Source organism: Silene latifolia, chromosome 7, assembly GCF_048544455.1.
Source record: "Silene latifolia isolate original U9 population chromosome 7, ASM4854445v1, whole genome shotgun sequence".
In the NCBI taxonomy this organism is placed as follows: Eukaryota; Viridiplantae; Streptophyta; class Magnoliopsida; order Caryophyllales; family Caryophyllaceae; genus Silene; species Silene latifolia.
The window spans coordinates 38,632,731-38,650,863 of NC_133532.1; the positions used below are offsets into that span (position 1 = coordinate 38,632,731).

The 18,133-nt window shown below is 40.0% G+C and overlaps 1 non-coding gene across 1 annotated transcript; it reads left to right on the top strand.

The window, feature by feature from the left end:
- The first annotated feature begins 12,533 nt into the window (after positions 1 to 12,533).
- Positions 12,534 to 12,640, top strand: LOC141593510 (small nucleolar RNA R71). Its single transcript, XR_012521589.1, has one exon. It is a non-coding gene; the product is annotated as a small nucleolar RNA R71 (small nucleolar RNA).
- Positions 12,641 to 18,133: the final 5,493 nt, after the last annotated feature.

Sequence of the window (18,133 nt, forward strand, 5' to 3'; positions counted from 1 at the left end):
TTATCGAATTACATATCAAGTTTTACATTAAGTTTTCATTCAAGTTCTTTAACGAATAGTTAGGGTTTGGGATTATTGTGAGCATCGGAATTTCGGTTCTTATTAATCAATCTTTCCCCTGCAATTCGGTATTTCTCCTGTTTACTTTCAGTTTATTTATTTTGCTAATAGATTAGAATTGCTAGTAGATTCCCGAAACCGTCTTGATTATTGCATGTTAATTGTTTCCTTTCCTGTTTTGAGCATGAATTGGTAGCTAGTTTTATCGTTTATGTTGTTGTTTCGCCCTTAGCATGAGTAGCTAAATCTATAGTGCTAGGATGTAGGCGATTTATGGCATAGGCGGCACTAGATTGAACACTGATGAACCAGCGTGTCGGTCGATCGATGACATTGTTGGTCGATCGACCGACCTTGTAAGGTTATCCTTCGTTTTAATTGGATTTAATCTCGTATTTAACAAATCGAATGCATGCGACCAGTTAGATACCTATTTTGTGACCGACCCATTAGATCGAAAGATAGCGAAGGTTATTTGACCGTCAATTAAATCGACTAAACTGTGCTAAGATCGAAAGATAGGTATAGTTTAGACCATTAGTCACTTTTCAGGACGAAAGTTAGTATTAAGTGACATTAGGGACCTATAGCGAGATCGAGAGATGCTATTTGTTAGGAGTGGACCGAGAGGACCTCTTATTTCCCGCCTTACCTGTGTTTGATTCAGACCGACTTAGTTTGCTGCCGCCGAAGCTATAATGACCCGACCATCCTAGTACCCTTCTTTTATCTGTTTAAATCGTATTTTTAGTTTATTTTCTTTTTATTGTTATTAGCTATAGACCAATTCAATTCAATAATAGTTACCTCAGACTGAACATAAATCAACTAAAGTTTACAACTGCCTCCTTGTGGTTCGACCCTGTTACCACTAGCCTAGGTTAGTCTTAATAGGAGATTATAAATTTTATCTTTGGTACTCACAACGACGGGTATCAAATTTTGGCGCCGATTCTTGGGGAAGCAATAGTCCTAATTTTAGTTGTTTTAATTTTTAGTCTTTCTTAGTTTAAGGAACATCCGTTCCTTAAATCGTTTCTTATATTTTGTTGTAGTTTCCTCTTATGCGCAGTCACGGGGTGGTCCATTACGCCATTTGATCCAGAGATTGAAAGATCTTTGCACGTTAAGAGGAGATTATTTCAAGAACAACAATTTGGAAGAGCCTAGTTCTCATTCTAGCTTTTACGAGAACGAGTCATTCGAGGGAAATCCACCATCTTCACCCGTTTCTACATCTTCACCGAGACAGATTTACTTCTCCGAAATTTCGGTCATGGCCGAGGAAGCAAGTATAGCTAGTTTTTCCGAGCCGACAGCCGACAATTTATATAAGGGGTTCGAGTTACCGGGAGATGCCAGGAAATTCGAACCAAAGCCTGCTTACATCACTATGGTCGAGAGAAATCGGTTTGGGGAGTGCAAATGAAGATGCAGCAAGGCATATGGAGACCTTTATTGACTCTGCTGCTCCATTCCCCACCACCGGTGGCGTGACCCAGGATCAAATCAAAGAGACCATGTTCATCTTCTCCCTTCGTGATCTTTGCAAGGAATGGTATAGAGATTTGGATCGGACCACTCGGAGATCACCGATTGGAATACATTGGCCTTGGCGTTCTACAAGAAGTACTTTTCTGCTTCGAGGACGATCGCTATTAGAGCTCAAATCACGGGCTTTAAACAAGGGCCAGATGAGAATTTCCACGAGGCATGGGTCCGATTCAAGAAGTTAGTGCGAACCATACCGCACCATGGATTTGAAAAGTGGAGTTTGTGCAATCATTTTTACAATGGGTTGTACGACGATCAGAGGGAGAGGGCCATTTTGGATCTTTGCGGACCAATGGAAGATTCGCTGAAAATTTGGGAGCAACCAAGGGGTGGAAGATCATTGACGATCTAGCTACCCACAAGGCCGAGTATGGGAATTCGAGAGGGAACCGGAGGAGAGCTGCTGAATCTTCCTCTGTTCTTTGCACTTGAGGCTCTCACCGCGAGATTTGACAAGTATGAGCTAGGAGGAGCCTCTAAGGGTGGGATATACCAAGTCAATCTTTGTGTCGACGGTCCCTTCCTTTGTGAAAGGTGTGGAGTTGAGGTCATGTCTCGAAGAAGCGCCTAGTCCCTTTGAATCTTGTCGCCTTTCAACACTACAGGCAGAACAACACCTACTACGAGCCGCATGACATCCAAACTTGAGTTGGAGAAGTCAAAATGTTTTGAATCCAACTCAACCTCCGCCACAAATGAGCAGACCATATGTGCCTCCGCATCAAAAGCAACAAAGAATATCAAAAGCCTCCTTATGTGCCGCAAAGCAGCAACAAACACAAAATTCTGAATTTTCCGAGCTGAAGAATCTGTTGCTGAAGGAGTCCCAAGCAAGAGAGGCCGGGATGAAGTTACTAGAGAGCCAAATAGCTCAGTTGGCTAGCAAAAGTAACACTCGAGCTCCCGGACACTTACGCACTCAACCCGAACAAAAGGAGACCCTAAATGCCATCACTTTGAGGAGCGGGTCCACCCTTGATGGTCCTGCCATGGTTGAAGATGCTGTTGAAAAGAATGAGGCAGATCCGAGTCCAAACAAAGCTGTAACGAATAAATCAAAAAATGTATCTGTCCAGGTATTTCGATCGATCGATGAAGTACCTAGTCGATCGGCCCGAATTGCGGGTTACGGAGCTCGGAATCGCGTGCAACCTTGATCGATCGATCGAGGAGGGTGGTCGATCGACCAATATCACTGCTGATGTTGAAGAATTTCGTCCTTTAATGCCAAACAATTTACGAGACCATTTGTTTCGGGGAACCACGGTCCCGAAAATTTTGGGGGAACCGAGTGTCTTTGATGGGTCGATCCCGGCTCAAGTTCGATCCAATGACGGTTAATGGGTCTCATTTGAGACGGTCCGAGGAGGGGTCTAGCTTCAACAAAGAAAAGGTGACGGACTTCCAGCCAAAGTCCAAGGACGTCGGCGCGCGCGAATTAGAGGAGAGGGCTAAGGTACTCCCTTGACCCCATATCCGGAGAGACTCGTGCCAACCAAGGAACAGGTATCTTTCAGTAAATTTGAGAAAGTTATTCGTAGCTTAAATGTACAAGTCCCCTTCCTTGAGTTAGTTAACCAAGTGCCAGCATACACTAAGTTTATGAAACAGTTATTGTCAAAGAAAAAATCGCTTGAACATGTCCATACTGTTACGTTAACTAAAGAGTCTTGCTCCTACTTGTCTCACACTGCGCCCCATAAGTTAGAAGACCCGGGCAGTTTTTCCGTCCCTTGTAGCATAGGTACCTTTTCTATCGAAAAGGCTTTATGTGACTTAGGAGCTAGCATAAGTGTCATGCCCTTGAGTCTAGCTAGGAAGCTTAAGTTGACCAGGTTTGCAATAACTGAGATGACAGTCCAGATGGCTGACCGTTCTGCGATCGAGCCCATAGGAGTCCTAGAGGACATACCCGTCCAGATAGGGAAGTTTTTCTTCCCTGTTGACTTTATTGTCCTTGACATGCCGGAGGATGACCATATTCCCATTATTTTGGGTAGGCCATTTCTGCACACTGCTGGTGCAGTTATTGACGTCGGTTTAGGAACCTTGACCTTCAAAGTTGGGAAGCATTCTATTGTCTTTGCCCAGCCGGCTAAGAAGAAGGACGCCATGTGGCCTGTTACTTGTAATACGGTCTCTGAAAAGAGATCGTACTTTGTGCTTCCCTGAATCGACCGTCCCTATTACTCTCTTTGTGTTAACCCCTCCGCCCCGGATTGGGAGCAAGAAGGAGGAAGAATTTGTTGTTTTAGATAATGCAGGAGCTGGTTTGGGGAAGGAAGAGTCGTTGGATGCTCCAACTGCGACAAAGCCTATCATTCAAAGAGGAGGTCTTGGATGCCTAAGCTATGGGACTGATGAGGAAGTAGAAAATGAGCCAGCCAAGGTGAGATGGGCTGATTTGGATTCCGATGATCCCAAGGAAATCCTTGTGATCGATGCCATTTCGTGTTCACAATTAAGCATATGTGGTCGTTGGTCAATGGTCGATACAAAACACAATTTATACTTCACAAACAACTCTACAATTAGTAAAGAGGCAATTAGTAAAGGTCGGATCCCAAGGGACGGGTATTGAAATGACAATTCTATTGTAACTAGTAGTGTCTAAGGGGTGTCACAAATTGGGTTGATGTAGAAGGTTACTAAACTAAAATAGCAATGAAAATAAACTAGCAAGATGAATAAAATAAGGGGTGTAAACAATTGATTAAAAGCACTAGGGTGTCATGGGTTCATAGGGGATTCATGGGATATGATCATACGAACATGTTCTCAAATTATAAGCAAGCAATTATTGTTGTGATGGATTGAGTTGGGTTATATCTTACAATCCTAGGAAAGTTTGGGTCCCGGAGCCGAATCGAATAGATTGTACAACACCTACAAGTCGACTTAATCTTTCCTACTCAACACATGCATGGTCTAACAAGACTCGAGTTGGGTTATGTCTTACAAGTCAAGTTGAAAGGATAGAAGATGATAGTAAATGCAAGGATTCATAGGCTTAGCATTTCATCAAATATAACATGTGCATGTATTAAGATCAAGACAAACAAGCAAATAAGATATGAAAGCATATTAATTTAAGCATGAATCATTCCCCATGTTGGTTTCCCCTAATCACCCATTAAACCCTAGCTAAGAGACTACTCACTCATTATCATATTGATCATGCTAGAAAGGTTGTCAGTCATACTAACATAATGAAACATGATGAATAAATGAAAGTAATTAGCAATAATTAAAAAGGGATTAAGAGATTATACCTACTAATGATTCCAATAATAAAGCAAGAATAATAGAAGTACTTGAATCCTAGATTGAGAGGTTGTCAATCTCCCAATAATAACCCAAATAATCTTCCTTTACCCAAAATAAAGTAAGAACAAGAGAGAGATTAAAGGACTAAAACTTGGATTAAAACTTGATTAATACTTGATTACAATATTGAAGAGAGATTTGATTGATATTAACTACACTAATTATTGATAATAAAAACATGCCCCTCTAATTAGACTAATGGGGTATTTATAGTGAAAATTAGGGAGGATGCATTAGGGTTAACTAAGGGCTAAACTAGTAATTACACTTTTTAAGTTGAGCAAGGAGACTCGGTATTTTTCGAGAGAAGGGCTTCTCTAATCGTAGCTTTGAAGAATGAAAACGTCTTTGTCTTGAAATCCGTGCGGATGGGAGTCGGGACGGCCGGATCTGGGCTGAGGAATCCGAGCGGATCCTTGGGCAAGACGCTCGGATTGGCGAGGGGGAATCCGAGCGGATTCCTTTGAGGGACGCTCGGATTGGGCTGGACGGACGGGCGGATTGTGTACAATCCGTTCGGATTGTCTGGCAGCGTCAATTCTTCTTCTTTTCTTCCCTTTTCTCCATGAATTCCTTGGAGATTTCCTTGGGGACTCAAGGATCCTTTTCTCAACATTGCTCTTCTACTATGCTATGTACAAAGGCCTTCTAGTCTTGTCTCTCCTTGATGCTTGGTCATTGAATACAATCAATTTAGCCTCGTTTTGCCACGAAAATGCAAGATTCTTACTCCTTTCCTACCAAGGGATCAAAATCTCAAAGAATATGCAAAACAAAGAACTAAAGATAAGAAATGACCCAAATAGGCACTAAAAAGCATGGAAACAATGGTAATTCGGGGGCTAAATATGCGCCAATTATGGTCACATCAAATATCCCCAAACCGAACCTTTGCTCGTCCCGAGTAAAGAGGTGACAAAGACTAGGACCAAAACTAACCTAACCTAATAATAATAGCCGATATGAGACAATTAGCGGGTCTCACTCCGCCCCTTCAACTCACAACAAGACAACCATGAGGTAGGATGCCTTCTTGCAAGGCAAGGTGGGTCTTGCCAAAACGGCGACACATCTAAACATTAAAGCACATAAAATCACATAATGGATGCATCTACAAAAGAATAGCCACTTTCCTCATCTAAGTGGCGGAAATTATCTACAAGGGAAGCAATTCAAGGGTACACAATCCTTCATAGATGCAATTTGTTCAAACTACTAAGCCTAGAAGGATACCAATAAATCACCTCCAAAAGGTGTCAAGCTAGGGTACCTTTGTCCTCAATCGTTAAATGCTTTTGTCAAGAGTAGACTCCCTATGGTGTTAGAAACATTGGAGGATCGCGGAATTCCCCCTCTTGCCTAGACAAGAAGAAGGGTCGTCCCCTCTCTACCATGCACAAAAACGGATACGATGGATAAAGGGATCGATAGTATTTGAGTTTCACTTTGGGAGTTTGCTTTTTTGTTGTTTTTCCCCCCAATTTCTTGTGGCATTTGACATTTGAGAACACTTTCTTGCCATTTCTTTTTGATTTTTGGCATTTCAACACTTGACAACTTTTTGCATTTCTTTTTGAACATTTTTTAAGTCACCCCAATTAGTAACGAGGGTGCCTTGTATTTGAAGCTTAGGAGTTCTATTTTTGCTCCTCTTTTCATTTGATGCATTTTTGCAAACTTTTCTTTCACTTTTCATTTCTTTGAACTCAAATCAATTTCTTTTTGTGCTCATTCCCTTTGATGACAAAAATGTGGTAGAACATGGATGAATGATAGAAGTATGCATGGTTTCAAGGGTCACCTTGGAATAAACGGTAGCCAAGGAGTTATCACACCACAAGGTACTCTTGACTCGGCCTTAAACCATGGGTCAAAGGATACTAGCATGACACATCCTAGGGTGTTTTACAAGCATTCTAACAAGCAAAGTCTTAAGAATAAAAAGCATCTACTAGGGCCTATATACACTTGTCAAGCTTCCCAAATAGACGGTTTCGCAAAATTTTCTAACATGCAAACTACATGACATGATGCAACTAACATATAAACATCCTAATGCAAATGATTCTACCAACTAATATGGCATATAAACTAAATGCAAGTCCTAAGTTCACATTGTTTTACCGCATCAATCAAAATAAAGCCACATAGTCATTAACATAAAGAGGAAAAAGGAGATTGGAAAGATCATACCATGCGGTCTTCAATATCCTCATGTCTCGGATGTGGCGTAGTCAATCAAAGTGAACAAGGATAAACAAACACAATATATACAAGACAATATATACAAAGGAAATGAACTTGTTTTTGGTTTTTCAATTTTTCAAATTTTTATGATTTTTGAAATTTTTCAATTTTTATGGTTTTTGAATAAAAGTTAAGTGTTAGAATTCCCATCCCCACACTAATATGGGCATTGTCCTCAATGGCCAAAATGATGGAAATTATGCAAAAATGATGCATGATTTCTATACTAAATGCAATTCTACACTAAGCTATACTACATGATGCATGGTTTTTGTTATGACGGAGAGGATAATTTAGATTACCTCCCGTTGTGTATGCATTAACTTCCCCAAACCAAATAAGACACTATTGCTAATGTCAAAGCATGGGTATAGTTCATGCACACACTATGCTATGCATGAAACTAGATTGTCATTTTGGGTTTTCAAAAATGGGAACAATAAAGAACACCTCAATGGAACCGAGGTGTGAGTCCTTTGATGTTGCTAGGACTAAACCAACAATGATCAAAATGAAATAAAATACAAAGAGATATAGAAAAACCATGGGAGTGTAGGAGTCTCCAAGGCTAGTCTTCCATCATGCTATCATCATCACCACTTCCCTCATGAGAAGTGGTCACATTGCCACTTTCCTTGGCACTTTCTTCATTACTTTCTCCATCATCTTGTTCATCATCATCTTCACCATCTTCACCATCTCTTTCTTCATCTCCACTTGCTTCTTCCTCAATATTATCATCAATTTCTTCACCATTTCCAACAACCTCATTGTCTTCCACCACGTCCCTAGATGCACCCGGAAATAAGGCTTCTCTATCCGCCCAACTAGGCAAAGGACAAGATGGATCAAGGAGTCCTTGCCTAGCTAGATGTAAGAGGGGAGGATATTGAGCCAAATAAGCATTCTTCCGATCTTCATAAGCTTGCTTGTGCATGGCTTGCATAAGAAGAGTTACATAGTCTTTCCCAATTTCAACTCCTTGCGGTTTGAACTCTTGATACACAAAGGGGTAAGGTGGTATAACAATGGAAGAGGAGGGAGTTTCATGATCACCCTTTTGTTGTTGAATGATGTACTCGGCTTCTTCGGATAGGGGAAGTAAATAGTTGGTCCGGTGGACACTAAGACGGCAAATCTTCGCGGGTAAAGTGAATGATCGAGCCTCACTAGTAAGCCACCCATACTTGGTGTCAAGGGGATTGTGAGCAACCCACTTAAACTTGTTAATCATGATGGGCATATCAATAAGATGGCCACCTTCCTTAGCCTTGTACTTGTTATCCTTATTGAAATTAGGATCAAAGTGCTTGGCTAGGACCGTGACTAGGCCGCCATTAACAATAACGGTTGTACCCTTCTTCCCACTATCTACATGGAGCCATCTATCAACCAATAGCCTCAAATAATTGTAAGGCTTGGTGTGAATTCTTCCAATATTCAAAGTTGATTCAAGGAGAATAAAATCGAGTCCTGTGAAATGATTGGTGTCTTTCCTAGCAATTATGGTATTTCCCACAACTTTGTGCCATACTCTTATGCCCGGATGATGGACCAAAAGAGCACGATAAGCATGAAAATCTTCAAATTTCTTCCCGGAGATTGCCTCCCAAAGAGGCTCGGGATCATACTTCCCATATTGCTTATAAAATTTATGTTCATCGCTAAGACCCAAAATTTCACCCAATTCCGGAAAGGTAATGCGTCTACTAGTGTTAGCTAGACGAAACTCAATATTTTCCCTATTCTCAACTTTTGTCACTTTTAAAGAACTTAAGAATTCCAAGACAAGGGAGGGGTATGTTACTTCCTTCATTTCAAACAATTTCTTCAAACCCATGGCATTGAAAAAGACTTTTGTTTGTTCAAGAACACCCAATTTCTCCAAAGCATCTTTACATATGAATTTGGTGGTTTGAATTTGTTTCATAGCAAACTTGACAAATGTATTTCTATGGGTATCGGAAATGAAAGTTACCTCCGGATAATGCAAGAGTTGATCGATTACCGGAGTAGAAGGTGATGCTTCCATAGAAATTTGTTGTTGTTGCACTTCCAAGTTTGGTGTTGATACCACCATTGCCAAAGCTTTCTTTGTTTGTAGAGCTTTTTGCCTTTGAGAGAGAGCCTTTGCTTTTGGTGCCTTTGTTGCCTTTGTTGCTCCCTTTGTACTTGCCATTTGATGAACTAACCAAGTAAAGAGTCAAAAATCTTCAATTTGTAGAATGCCCAAATCGATTTTGAAGGTGAAAGGCTTTGCCTTTATGAGAACAAAAATCGACTCAAAGGTGAAGATTTTGTTCTTGGTTTTGATTGTTGTTGAAGATGGAGTGATTGATTTGTTGTTTGAAGGATGGTTTGATTTGATTTTGATGGATTTTGTTGAGGGTTTTTGTTTATGAGATGGAGAGGATGAGGGTTTTGATGTTGTGGGTAGTGTTTATGAATGAATGAATGAATGAAGGTGGGATGGGTTATAAAGAAGTCGAGATTTTTCAAGACGCAGGGACAATCCGTGCGGATTTGGGCGCAATCCGTGCGGATTCTACAGCTTCAAAATTTTCAAAATCCCGCCTAGAGACGGGCGGATTCTGGGGAATCCGCTCGGATTCTTCTGTGATGGGACGGGCGGATTTTGTGCAGGACGGACGGATTCCAGTCCAGAGATTTTTCTTCGTTTTTCTTCAGCTGCAAGACGGGCGTCTTCTCCAAAAGACGGACGGATTCTATGAGACGGGCGTCTTTCCAGAAATCCGCTCGGATTCTTTGTGATCAAGAAAATTGCAAATTCAAAGACCTGACCCAAGACGGGCGTCTTCTCGGCCAGGACGCTCGGATCTTCTTGAGGACGGGCGGATTCTCGGGAATCCGCTCGGATTGGTCCTTGTACACGGATTCAGTTCCATCCGTGCACAAACGCATTCCCTTATCATTCTTTCTTTCTTTCTTTCAAATCTTGTGTTCTTCATTGTGGGGGCACTACTAAGGCATGAATAGCCTAGGCAATTGCCATCCCCACACTAAGGTAAAGCACTACACATCAATTAAAATTGTTAGTCCCTCCCTCACTTCTCTCTTTTCATGACAATTATTTTGATCAAAGTAAATAAAATCCAAAAATGACAAAAATGCAATACAAAAATTGAAAAGTAAGTTAGGGAGTTAGAAATATTTACAAGTGGTGGTTTAGGGAGGACTCCACCAAACTCTCATTCTTGATGAGATGTCAAGGGGGCATGTTCAAGGTGTTGTTGATGTTGCTCAACACCTTGAAGAAGTAATCAAAAGCTTGTTCATTGTTATGGTAGAGGTCCTCAATAGACCGTGGCCCTTGTTGTTGATCATGATCGATGGCATGCCCAATGTAGGGATTAAAGATCCCTTCAAATTCGTCGTCCCAAAGACCACAAACTTCATTGAGTTGATCATTGAAAATCTCTTGCTTAGATGGAGACAATTCTCCCAATTTCTTCTCTTGGCCAATGAGGCCATCATCTTCTTCCTTGGTTAATTTTGATGAGCTTTGCAAGCTCTCCTTGTCACAATTCACTTGCTCTTTGAATGGAGCATCTTCAATTTTCTTCCTCCATTGGAGTTCCGATTTCTTCCTTTCATCTTTTCGGCTATAATGGTCAATCATAAAACATGGTTCATGCAAACAAGGAGCTCTCATGGTCTTGTCAAGATTAAAAGTTATGCTTTCATCTCCTACTTCTAGAGTGAGCTCTCCATGTTTCACATCAATCACCGCACCCGCGGTGTGTAGGAAAGGTCTTCCTAAGATGATTAGAATGTTGGAATCTTCCTCCATATCAACAATGACAAAGACCACCGGGATGAAAAACTTCCCAATTCGCACGGGGACATCTTCCCATATCCCTAATGGTGTCTTCGTCGATCTATCGGCCATTTGAAGAGTGATATTGGTGCATTTAAGCTCTCCCATTCCCAACCTTTTACTCACCGAGTACGGCATGACACTCACACTAGCCCCTAGATCACATAAGGCTTTGTTGATCGTCGTGTCGCCAATGGTACACGGTATTGAGAAGCTTCCCGGATCCTTTAACTTTGGAGGTGAACTCCCTTGAAGTATTGCACTACTCACCTTAGTGAAGGCGATAGTCTCAAGTTTCCGGATCGACTTCTTCTTTGTGAGGATATCTTTCATGTACTTTGCATAGGCCGGAACGTGATTGATTAATTCCGTGAAAGGAATTGAGACTTCTAAGTTCTTCACAATTTCCATGAACTTTCCAAGTTGATCATCAAATTTGGGCTTGGCTTGACGACTTGGAAAAGGAAGTCTAATCACAATGGGCTCCTTCTCTTTGGCTTTGTCTTCATTTTTCTTTGAACTTTCTTCTTTTGATGATTCCCCTTCTTTGGGACTTTGCACCACAACTTCATTCTCACTAGCTTTCACAACTTCATTCTCAACTTGCTCCTTCGGTGCTTCATATCTTGTACCACTTCTCAAGTGAATGGCACTAACCGTTTCATGTCTAGGGGGATTACTTTGAGGTGGTAATTGCCCCTTTTGTCTTTGTGAGCTTGAAGATGCTAGTTGGGTCAATTGTGTTTCCAACATCTTGGTGTGAGCTAGAATGTTGTTGATGGTGGTGTCTTTTGCTTGGCTATCTTTTTGCATTTGGGTGAAAAATTCTTGTTGATTCTTTTGCATTTGGAGGACCGCTTTTTGGACATCAAAACCTTGGTCATTTTGGTGATTGTATGGATTTTGATTTTGGTAGCCTTGGTTTTGATTGTAAAAGGGTCTTTGATTTTGATTTCTCATGGGTGGTGGAGTGTATGTTGTTTGAGGGTTTTGAACATTTTGGCTTTTGTATGAGAGATTTGGATGGAACTTGGTGTTTTCATTGTAAAAATTTGAATAAGGGGTACCACTTTTGTAAGCTTGGAAAGCATTAACTTGTTCGGTTGTTCCCCTACATTCACTTGAGTCATGACCCAAGGTTCCACAATTCTCACATATCCCGCTTGGGATTGATGAGGATGCCGTCATGGCATTGACATGATGCTTTGATGTTTTTGAGTTTTCCTCAAGTCTAGCCATAGCTTGTTCAAACTTCAAGTTGATTGTGTCAATGTGAGCACTAAGTTGAGCACCCAATTGAGTAACGGAGTCCACTTCATACTTTCCTCCTCTAGTAGCCTTGCGAGGTCTACTATATTGTGAATTATGGACCGCCATTTCCTCAATCTTGTTCCATGTTTGATTGTCATCAACTTCGGTGAACATTCCATTTGATCCCATATTGAGAATGTTCCTTGAATCTTCATATAAACCATTCCAAAATTGTTGCACTAAAAACCATTCGCTAAGTCCATGGTGAGGACATGAGCGACAAATACCTTTGAACCGCTCCCAAGCTTCATACAAAGATTCTTCATCCCTTTGCTTAAAACCCGTAATTTGAGCTCTTAGCATGTTAGTCTTCTCCGGTGGGTAGAATTTTTTGTAGAAGGCTAGAGCTAACTTCTTCCAAGAATCTATTCCAAGGGTGGCCTTATCAAGGCCCTTCAACCATTGCTTTGCGGTGCCGATTAACGAAAAAGGAAATAAGACCCATCTTATTTGGTCTTGAGTCACGCCCGTTTGAGAGATAGCTTCACAATAATCGCAAAAGGTTTCCATATGAGAATGAGGGTCCTCACTAGGCATTCCCCCGAATTGGCTCCTCTCTACTAGTTGGATGAAGGCGGACTTGGCAATAAAATTACCGGTGAGATGTTGTGGTGTAGGAGTACCATTTGGTAGATCCTCCTCGGTGGGTATAGAGTGTGACGAGAATTTAGGCATTGTAGGTGGATTTTGTGTGGTATTGTTTAATGGGTTTTCTTCTCCTTCTATTGCGAAAGGATTGACAAACTCACTAGTGGGTTGAACAACTTCACCAACACCTCCCAAATTCCTCCTAACAAGTCTCCTATTATTCGTCAAGGTTCTTTCGATTTCACGGTCAAAAGGTAACAAATCTCTTTGTAACCTTCTAGACATGCAAAATATCAAACAACTCGAAAACAATTAGAACGAACCTTGAGGAGTTTTACTTCCCCAAGGTGAAAAAGACACAACTAAAAACAATAAAAGAAATCTTAAATCAATTAAACACCGTCCCCGGCAACGGCGCCATTTTTGATCGATGCCATTTCGTGTTCACAATTAAGCATATGTGGTCGTTGGTCAATGGTCGATACAAAACACAATTTATACTTCACAAACAACTCTACAATTAGTAAAGAGGCAAGTAAAGGTCGGATCCCAAGGGACGGGTATTGAAATGAGAATTCTATTGTAACTAGTAGTGTCTAAGGGGTGTCACAAATTGGGTTGATGTAGAAGGTTACTAAACTAAAATAGAAATGAAAATAAACTAGCAAGATGAATAAAATAAGGGGTGTAAACAATTGATTAAAAGCACTAGGGTGTCATGGGTTCATAGGGGATTCATGGGATATGATCATACGAACATGTTCTCAAATTATAAGCAAGCAATTATTGTTGTGATGGATTGAGTTGGGTTATATCTTACAATCCTAGGAAAGTTTGGGTCCGGAGTAGAATCGAATAGATTGTACAACACCTACAAGTCGACTTAATCTTTCCTACTCAACACATGCATGGTCTAACAAGACTCGAGTTGGGTTATGTCTTACAAGTCAAGTTGAAAGGATAGAAGATGATAGTAAATGCAAGGATTCATAGGCTTAGCATTTCATCAAATATAACATGTGCATGTATTAAGATCAAGACAAGCAAGCAAATAAGATATGAAAGCATATTAATTTAAGCATGAATCATTCCCCATGTTGGTTTCCCCTAATCACCCATTAAACCCTAGCTAAGAGACTACTCACTCATTATCATATTGATCATGCTAGAAAGGTTGTCAATCATACTAACATAATGAAACATGATGAATAAATGAAAGTAATTAGCAATAATTAAAAAGGGATTAAGAGATTATACCTACTAATGATTCCAATAATAAAGCAAGAATAATAGAAGTACTTGAATCCTAGATTGAGAGGTTGTCAATCTCCCAATAATAACCCAAATAATCTTCAATTACCCAAAATAAAGTAAGAACAAGAGAGAGATTAAAGGACTAAAACTTGGATTAAAACTTGATTAATACTTGATTACAATATTGAAGAGAGATTTGATTGATATTAACTACACTAATTATTGATAATAAAAACATGCCCCTCTAATTAGACTAATGGGGTATTTATAGTGAAAATTAGGGAGGATGCATTAGGGTTAACTAAGGGCTAAACTAGTAATTACACTTTTTAAGTTGAGCAAGGAGACTCGGGTATTTTCTGAGAGAAGGGCTTCTCTAATCGTAGCTTTGAAGAATGAAAACGTGCTGTACTGAAATCCGTGCGGATGGGAGTCGGGACGGCCGGATCTGGGCTGAGGAATCCGAGCGGATCCTTGGGCAAGACGCTCGGATTGGCGAGGGGGAATCCGAGCGGATTCCTTTGAGGGACGCTCGGATTGGGCTGGACGGACGGGCGGATTGTGTACAATCCGTTCGGATTGTCTGGCAGCGTCAATTCTTCTTCTTTTCTTCCCTTTTCTCCATGAATTCCTTGGGGATTTCCTTGGGGACTCAAGGATCCTTTTCTCAACATTGCTCTTCTACTATGCTATGTACAAAGGCCTTCTAGTCTTGTCTCTCCTTGATGCTTGGTCATTGAATACAATCAATTTAGCCTCGTTTTGCCACGAAAATGCAAGATTCTTACTCCTTTCCTACCAAGGGATCAAAATCTCAAAGAATATGCAAAACAAAGAACTAAAGATAAGAAATGACCCAAATAGGCACTAAAAAGCATGGAAACAATGGTAATTCAGGGGCTAAATATGCGCCAATTATGGTCACATCACCTTGATTGGGAAGATGACGAAGCTGATCAACTGAATTCTCCGCCTGTCGAAGCTAAGAAGGGTGCAACTGATAAGATGAGCACCATTGAGGCTACCTCTAGTAGCCAAAAGCCGACGAAGTGGGCCATACCGTGGTCCTTCTTGATCAACTATTAAGTTGATCAAGTGCGTTATAAACTTCATTTTAATTTTGTTAAGACATTTTATTGCTTTTGTGTGCGCGAAAACTTCGCTTTTATTCTTTTTGCTTAGGATTTTTATGCACTTTCGACATTCTTCTGGGTTTTGCGCAATTTTGGGCGCGTATTATTGTGCTTTTGCAGGTATTTAGAGCTTATTAGCTCAAATCATTGAGCAATTACGAAGAAATAAGACGCTGCAGAAGTGTTTTGATCGATCGTGGCACCATTGGTCGATCGACAATTGCGGGTTTGGGTGGAGCTCTGTTCACGTCCACTTGGTCGATCGATCGACATTAGTGGTCGATCGACCATCTTTGCTTCTATATTCGTTTACGACCTCTCCCCTGCTGTGTTTGGTCGATATGCGGACCTAAGGGAGTCTTCTACTCCACTTTATTTTCCGTCGAATTATCTATTTCTTCTATTGTCTCATTTATGCACAATTTTTACGTTTCAAAATTGCTTTCTTCGGTCTTATGCGTGGTATTTTCTGTCTTTCAGGCACTCTTATTGGTAGCACTGCTGGCTACTTAAACCTCCTAGCTCATTTGGTTTGGGAGGTTTCCTTTGCTGCGCTTAAAGTCTTGTGAGTTCCCAAGTCTTTACTTTATGTCATTATGTTTTATTTTATATTCTCGCAAATTCCCGTTTTCCATTTTTCTTCATTATATGATTTTGCACAATGGGGACATTGTGCGATTTGGTTTGGGGAAGGGTTTTGCGTCGCATTTCATTTGCTTGCATTCACGTTTACATTTCAGTTTTGCATTGCTCGTTTATTTCCTATATATACAGAAAAATTCAAAAAAATTTGAAAAATTTCAAAAATTTCAAAAAAATGCACGTTTATTTTAGCATATAGGTCGAGTCGGAGCGGTAGTATTTCAAGGATGATATTGCATTTTGCACCTGTTTTGCCTGAGCCTTTCTTGATTAACATGATATTAGTAGAATCATATAAGTGCATATCTACGAGTTTTTCGTTAATTTATTTGCTGAACTTGAGACTTGACTTTAATAATTGGCAACCCACATCATATTTCTGAGATTTAGAGCCTATAACTGGTGACATTCATGACCAGTTTATCTAGGAATGTGGGTAGTACTCCTTATGAGACATGTTTCCTTAATTTGCATAATTATGAATTTGATCTGCTTAATACCTGTATGCATTCGGTTTGTGGTTAGTTGACACATGTGGTAGAGGTTTCCTTTTTTCTCATTTTACCCATAAGCTTCACACTGCCAAAAATATCCTTTTTGTCCCAATTACTACATCCTATATTTAGCCTGTCCTTTGTCAAGCTAGTAGTCTGCGTTCTTGGGGTTGTTACTCATTTTTGGTGGTATTTGCTCTTTTGAGATGAAGTTGGGAAAATAAAATGAAATGAAATAGAAAGAAAGAAAAAAAAAGGGGAATAGAAAAAAAATTTGAAATTCGAAAAAAGAAAAAGAAGAAAAGAAAAGTTTCTGTACTGTTCAGAGCAGTCGATCGACTGCTCCTTTAGGTCGATCGACTGAAGTTCGTGAAAGAAGAGAAAATCAATTCGCATACCTTATACCTTATCTTTTGGCGATTTTTGCTCCCATATTTCATTTATATCTTATGGGGAGTTAGTTGATTACTTCTATTTTGGAGCTTGTGAGATTTGTGCTTGCTATAGCACCATTTTATTTGTTTATGGGAAGGAAGTTGGATGTTGTCCTTTGGTTCTGTTTTGGTACTAGCTTGATCACCTGTACCTCCACTTCACCATAAAATGTTTTGCCTCTTCTTACCCATACCTCACATTTCCATAATTATACCTCGGCATGTGTCAATGGTCTTTTGTTGGTTGGAATGCATATGTACGGTCGTAGAGGTCATCTTCATAATTTATTGTTGGCATGTTTTCATAGGTCGCTTGATTAGGTGAGAGTCTGTACAAAATTTACTTCTTTCTATCTTACATTAATATCACATGCGCTTATTGAGTGATTTGAGTGACCCGTGAGAGTCCAGTTTGATAAGTCTTTGATCAACGGTTGTAGATTTTCGACGACTTTATAATTCGTTTGCATGATTCACATTACTAATTGATTGTTGGTTGTGCATTAAATTGGTTTAGGCCCTACAGTTTGCATTTCGCTCTGAGATTGAACTCGTTCCATTAGGTCATTAGATCGAGTCTAGTTCTTGCTTGGGGACAAGCAAGGTTTGGTTTGGGGAGATTTGATGCGTGTCATTTATATGATGTTTTACATCTCTTTTTACACGCATTTCAGAGCTCATTTGTTTAGTTTATGCTACATTTCTCCCTATTTCCGTCTACTTCCGTATTTTGTACTTTATTACAGAAATGTGAAGAAATGTGATGTTTTGCTAAGATTCTGTTCGATCGAGCAGTTTAAAATGGCTCAATCGAGTAATCCTCTATTGGGCTCGGGCCTTTTAAGTTTTATTTCGTTTCTAGGTCAAATAAATTGTATTTCCTATAAATCGGAAGACGACAGACTACTACAGGAGACACTTCAGATATTACTTTTCTTCTTTTCACTGTTGAACATTGCTCTTCCTCTCTTCTTCTCCCTATTCTATACTCCCTCTTACTCTTCTTTTTGGGAACTTTTGCTTGGATCGAATCTTGTAATCGGTATTATACTCTCTTTTATTTTCTTAATCTTAATCTCTTTATCGCTTTTATTTCTTCTTTTCCTTTATTCACAATTGCTTTATTCAATTCTCTCTTATTGCATTATTATGATGTTTAGTTTTTATTGTCTATGTATGATTGTTGTTAATTCAATGATAATGCATAGCTAATTTCCTCTGCTAAGGCTTAGGGGATCCATGATTATGTAG